Source organism: Chenopodium album, chromosome 18 (genome assembly GCF_948465745.1).
Source record: "Chenopodium album chromosome 18, dcCheAlbu1.1, whole genome shotgun sequence".
Lineage (NCBI taxonomy): Eukaryota > Viridiplantae > Streptophyta > Magnoliopsida > Caryophyllales > Amaranthaceae > Chenopodium > Chenopodium album.
Window position 1 is genome coordinate 33351625 of NC_137851.1, and position 6569 is coordinate 33358193.

The 6569-nt window shown below is 39.6% G+C and overlaps 1 non-coding gene across 1 annotated transcript; it reads left to right on the forward strand.

Annotated features, from left to right (window-relative positions):
- The first annotated feature begins 3063 nt into the window (after positions 1-3063).
- Positions 3064-3169, forward strand: LOC145593239 (small nucleolar RNA R71). Its single transcript, XR_014102611.1, has one exon. It is a non-coding gene; the product is annotated as a small nucleolar RNA R71 (small nucleolar RNA).
- The last annotated feature ends 3400 nt before the right edge of the window (positions 3170-6569 follow it).

A 6569-nucleotide genomic window follows, 5' to 3' on the forward strand; every position in this document is an offset into this window, starting at 1 on the left:
TCTTGTGGCCAAGGACTATGCCTTCCTCCACCATGAAATGACATTTCTCCCAATTCAAGACCAAGTTCACCTTTTCACACCTTGCAAGACATTTTTCAAGGTTTTCAAGGCATGCCTCAAATGAAACTCCTCCTACGGAGAATTCATCTATAAAAACCTCCATCTCCTCTTCCAACATATCTCCAAATATACTCATCATGCATCTTTGAAATGTCGCGGGAGCATTACAAAGGCCGAACGACATTCTCCTATAAGCAAATGTACCATATGGACAAGTGAAGGTTGTTTTCTCTTGGTCATCCGGGTGGATAGGGATTTGGAAAAATCCCGAATAACCATCAAAAAAATAATAGAACTTGTTCCTTGTTAGTCTCTCAAGAATTTGATCAATAAAAGGAAGGGGGAAATGATCTTTCTTTGTAGATGTGTTTAGACGTCTATAGTCTATACACATCCTCCATCTCGTGTCCGTCCTCGTCGGAATGAGCTCACCTTTCTCATTCTCAACGACGATCATACCTCCTTTCTTTGGGACAACGTGAACGGGAGAGACCCACCTAGAACTAGAAATGGATAATATGATTCCCACATCCAAAAGTTTGGTGATCTAGCTCCTTCTTCACTACCTCTCCCATTTGGGGGTGTAGTTTTCATTGCCTCTCAATAGAAGGTAAAGCACCCTCCTCAAGATTTATATGATGTGTACATAAAGCGGGGATTATACCTTTGAGGTCATCAATGGTATAACCCAAAGCACTTCGGTGCTTACTCAAAAAACCACACAACTTTTGAGATTGATGCTCACTCAAAGAAGAGCTAACAATCACGGGAAAAGTGGAGTTGGGTCCCAAAAATTCATACCTAAGGTGTGATGGAAGAGGTTTGAGCTCAACCATTGGAACACCTTTACCTTCCTTCGATATTGCCACTTGCAACGCTTCTTGGCTAGAAATGCTCAAACACATTTGCTCTTCAACATCCTCAAAGCTTCCGTTGAGCACATCTTCATACAAAGCCATCTCCTTGCTAGGAGCACCTACCTTTTCCTTATTCAACAAAATATTCTCAAGAGCATCGTTAGAAGTGAGCAATTGCTCATGCATTGAAGACACAACATGATCAAGAGAATTAATCAACATGCAATTTTCTAAAGAAGAACTTGGATACTTCATGCTATCATTCAAGTCAAATTCTATCACCTCATCCCCTACTTTAAGTGAAATTTTTGCACTTTTCACATCTATCAAAGCACCCGAAGTAGCAAGGAATGGTCTCCCTAGAATTATAGGAATATTAGCATCTTCGTCCATCTCAAGCACCACAAAATCCACCGAAATAACAAATTTCCCAACCCTCAAAGGAACATCCTCTACCTTACCCTTAGGAAACTTAATTGACCTATTGACCAATTGCAAAGTGATGTTAGTAGGTAAGAGTTCCCCTAGCTCAAGTCTTTGGTACATTAGGCTAACACTAGCTCCTAGGTCACACAAGGCATTCTCAATTTGCATTTTATTAATGGCACAAGGGATGGAAAAGTTTCCGGGGTCTTTTAGCTTAGGTGACATCTTGTTCATTATGATTGCACTACAATTCTCGGTCAAGTTCACCGTCTCTACACCATCACAAGTCCTCCTACCACTCAAAATGTCTTTGAGGAATTTTGCGTAGTTGGGCATTTGGGTGACAACTTTGGTAAATAGTAGAGAAAGGTGAAGTTGCTTGAAAATGTCAATGAATCTTCCAAATTGTTCATCTAACTTGTGTCTCATGAATTTTTGTGGATAAGGAAGCTTGGGTTTCACAATTTCTTTCTCCACTCTCACCTCACTAGGCTTCTCAATCTCAACCTCACTCAAAGATGCACCATCTCTCTCATCTTCAACTAAAACCTCTTTTGTGCCCTCTTTGGTCTTACTCTTCCTAGGCAAACTCTCCTCAAGAACCTTACTACTCCTTGTGACAATAGCATTGACCGGTCTCTTGGGATCTAAGCCTTAGGATGGTAAAGAGGAAGGACTAGCATGATCTTTCAAAGCATTAGCAAGTTGAGAAATTTGGTTTTCAAGCATATTATTATGAGTCATCATTTCATTAAATTTCTTGTCACTTACGGCCATGTAAGTGTTCAACAACTTTGTTTGATTCTCAATGATTTCCTCCAAATTAAACCTAGAGGAAGAGGATTGAACATAAGAATTATCATTTTGGGCCTTTGGAGCAAATCCGGGTGGAGGTTCTCTTTGAGCATTGTTTTGAAAATTGCCTCTACCTTGATTGTTCCAATTACCCCTATTTTGATTTTGACCATAACCTTGATTATGGTCACCACTACCTTGATTATGATTCCCAAAACCTTGGTTTTGATTACCATAATTTTGGTTTTGATTTTGGCTACTATAACCTTGATTGTTATAGTTACCTCGAGAACCTTGATTCCTTTGGTCCCTATAACCACCACCTTGGTTATAGTTGTCAAAATTGCCATGATTGTTGTAATTCCTATTACATTGACCTCTTTGATTCTCAAACCTAGAATCATGATTATTTGACACATAGTTCACATTCTCATTCACATTTCCATCTTGATCATCACAAACATCCGTACATGCATGAGGGCAACTAGAAACATCATGATCATACGACCCACAATCATCACAAAACAAGCATCCACTAGGCATGTTATTAGAAGAGGGAGGGGGTTGAGAATTAGAAGACATACCTCTCCCCTTAGATTGGGAGGGAAGACTTGAAACTTGGTAGGTAGCACTTTCCAACTTTGCCTTCATAGCAGACATCTCCTTCCCCAAGTTTGTCATTTGTGAGGATAAATTGTTGATTGCATTTAGATGATTAACTGAGTACACCAAAGACCTACTCTTGCTAGTTGACTCTCTTTCTCCATCTTGCCAATCTCTATAATACCTCACAACGTCTTCAATTATGTCCACCACTTCCTCTTCCATTTTGTTCATGATAGGACCTCCGGCTCCTCCATCTAAACATGATTTTCCTTGAGGGCTAAGGCCTCCATAGAAGATTTGAATAATTTGGTAAGTAGGAATTCCGTGGTGAGGACATTCTCTTTGATACTCTTTGTATCTCTCACATGCTTCATAGAGGCTCTCACTTGGCTTTTGCTTGAAACCTTGAATCAAAGCTCTAGCCTCCGCCGTTTTCTTTTGAGGATAGAAATTCCTTGGTAACCTCGTCCCATGTCCTTAGAGAATTCGGATTGACCTCCTTGTCTAGCCATTCCAAAGCGCGCCCTATGAGAGAAAAGGGAAAGAGCTTGAGGCGGATGAATTCTTGAGAAACTCCGTTCACCTTGATAGTATTGCAATATTTTTCGAATTCCTTGAGATGGTTTAGTGGGCTTTCATGCTTGGCCCCACTAAATTGTCGCCTCTCTATCAAAGTGATCATTGTCGGCCGTATTTCAAAGTCATTTGTCGGTGTTGTAGGTGGAGCAATCCCACTCTCAAATCTATATGCACCAGGAATCCCCAATTCCTTCAATGCCACTCTTGGATTTTCTTCCATTCTTGCTTGTTCTTCTTGTTGTGGTTCTTCTTCACTTGAAATGCTAGGGCTCAAAGATCGTCTAGCACCCCTCAACCTTGCAATAGTTCTCTCAATTTCCGGATCAAATGGCACTAGTGAATGACCACGTGCTCTACGCATAAAATCTCAAAAGAAATGGTTAGTAGCACAACTACAGGTGTAGCCTAAAAGAAAATCTTTTTGTATTTTCAATTAAAGGTGAAATAGACTCAACAACTATAACAAAGCGCCAATATCACTCCCCTGCAACGGCGCCAATTTTGACATGAGGAAAATGTAGGTCGTTATGTACCTCTCCCTAGAGCCAAACCTAATTTGTAAACACTCGACCAACCTAATACAAGTATATAGTAAGTCAAGGGTCGAACCCAAAGGAATGAGTAGGAACGATGCTATAGCCTATGTTAAGCTAATTCGAAGAATATAAATGGTTGTGGTTGGTAACTAAGATGTCAAAAAGCTAGATAAATCGAAGAATTCAATATGCTAAACACTAGGGATATAGGTTCCACATGCAAGCTCAATGATTATGCTAATTTATAAATCACTCAATCGATTTAACATCACAAGGGACAAACAATAGTTGCAATCAAAGGAATCCAAAAGTTATCTCCTATAAGCCAAGATAGGGTTCACTATGAATGGCTAATAAGGAAAATCTGAAAGGAATAGTGTCCTTCGAATAAGTGTATTATTCCGATAGGGGGTTCTGAATTATTAGAAAGCTAATTTTTCAATGAGGTCAAGTGATCGGAATGCCTAGGTGGAGGCTGCTTCCGATCAGTAATATTAATGCATAATTAATATTACAGCTTAATCTTGACTGAACCCTTCGGGTCACACCCAAGCAACTAACGAGCCGAAGCGACGAATTAATTAGGAATTAATTAATAAGTCGACCGAGTAATTAATATTTAGACGTCAAAAATTCGAGCTTGGAGTGTCGAAACCGAGCGTCGAAAGTCGAGTCAAAAATAGTAAAAGACGAGACGTGAAAATAATAAATAAATCAACAAAGACCAAAATACCCCTAGCATCGGAATGCCCCACGCAATCCGAGTGCCAGGGGCATAATGCACAAGTATGGTGGCTAGCATGCGCACCAAGCCGAGCCAAGGCTGGCTGGTGCGTGCCAGCGCACCATTGCTAGCAGCCAAGGCGTCCAAGGGCAGCAACCCGCACTCAGAGTGCGCGGCATGCTAACAGCGTGCAGCAGCAGCCCGCACTCGGAGTGCGTGGCTTGCTAGCCACAAGCAGCAGCCCGCATCTCCAAGTGCGGATAGTTGGGCTGCGGCGCGGGCTATGGTGTGGCCTGCTGGGCCGTAGCACATGGCAGCCCACCTTGGGTGCCTTGGTGCCAAAGTGTGGGTGCCATGTGGCACAAGGTGAGAGGGTAGTGAGGTGTTGTATTGGCCGGTTTTGGGAGAGGGAGTGGGGAGCAAGTTTGGTCCCCCCCCCCTTCCAAATGGTCCTCACCTAACCTTTCATATGAGCTTGCCACTTGTTGATTTATTACTAGTTTGATTATTAATTTTATTTTAGCTTCAAAATAAAATGGGAAAATTCTCCCACATTGATGGGAGAGCTTTTCACACTCATGATTTTCCCTATAAATACCCAAGTTGGGGTATTGGAAAAATCACTTGAGTAAGAGTTGGAAAAGGCATCACTAGTAGTGAAAACCTTTGAACTCAAGAGTTGAAAAAGGCATCACCATTGTGAAAACCTTTGAACTCAATTACTCGGGTTTCGGTCGGGCCTTGCAAACTCCAAGGCATTCGACCTAGTCGGTGTTCGAGTTGTGGGTGGACTTCCATTGGAGGTCGTCGTATTTTCGAGGCTAGCTTTCGAAGTAAGAGCCCCTCAAGGTCGGGCGAAGCACGCGTCAAAGGTATAATTATAATCTTAATCTTGTCATTAAGTTAATTATGTTTATGGTTTTATTTATTGCGAGTGCGGTCTTGGTTTTAGGTTTGTTTCCGCGATGAGTCGGACTCACCAAACCCCAACAGCGGTATCGGAGCCTCGCTCGTTTATTTTTAAAATCATATTATTTTTCAAGGTGTTTTATAGCTTAATTTTTTGGTTTTAAGTTGCGAATTAGATTAGTAGCTCGTTTTATCCATTTTAACCTCGTATTAGAGCAGACTTCAGCTCCCGAAGCCAGATGTCGACCCAAAAATAGTGAATTTTTGGTGGAACAGGCGTTTTGGAAATGGTTTTACCCTTTTAGGACTCTATTTTTAGCCACAAAACGACCAGAAATGCACTTTTCGAGGGATTTTTTGTTTTGACGAAAAATTTTAAGTCATTCTAACCTTGAATAATTGCATATTTATGGTGGTTATGTAATTGGTTCAATACATATTTTATATGCAATTTTAAACCTCTTAAGGCATGATTACTTGGTAGTAATTTGTGTTTGAAATCTTGGTTTTATTTTTCACATAATTGCAAATTAATTGCATTAAGTGTGAAATTGGTTTTCTTTGAGGCTTCTAAGTTCTAAAGATTCAATCTTTAATCATGTCAAGTGATTGAAACTTTAAAGTTACTAAATTCCATGAATTTTTGTTGAACTTTGTTGATTTAATCACTTTAAGTTGATTGGAATCATAAAGTTTGAATCTTGTGATAGAAATTTGTTTATCTTCATATTGGAAGATATAATTTTTCAAGGATTCACAAGAATAAAAGTTGGAATCTTTATTGAACTTATGTTCATTTTTTTTTTCCAAACTCCCTTTAACTTTGTCAAAATCTCAAGATTAATTTAAATTGATTAAATTAATAGTGAGAAATTGCCTTATTTTGTTGCACCAAGTTAAACTAATTTTATTAAAGAATGGTTCTTTGAAATAATTCTGGTTATATGCACTTGGATGAATTTATTTAAGTTGGACTTGTTATATTTTCATTTTTCCTCAAAATTAATTGATTCTAAAATTAATTTAGAATTGATTAAGAATGTCACACAAAATCGGGAATTTTTCCTGAGGCATGAG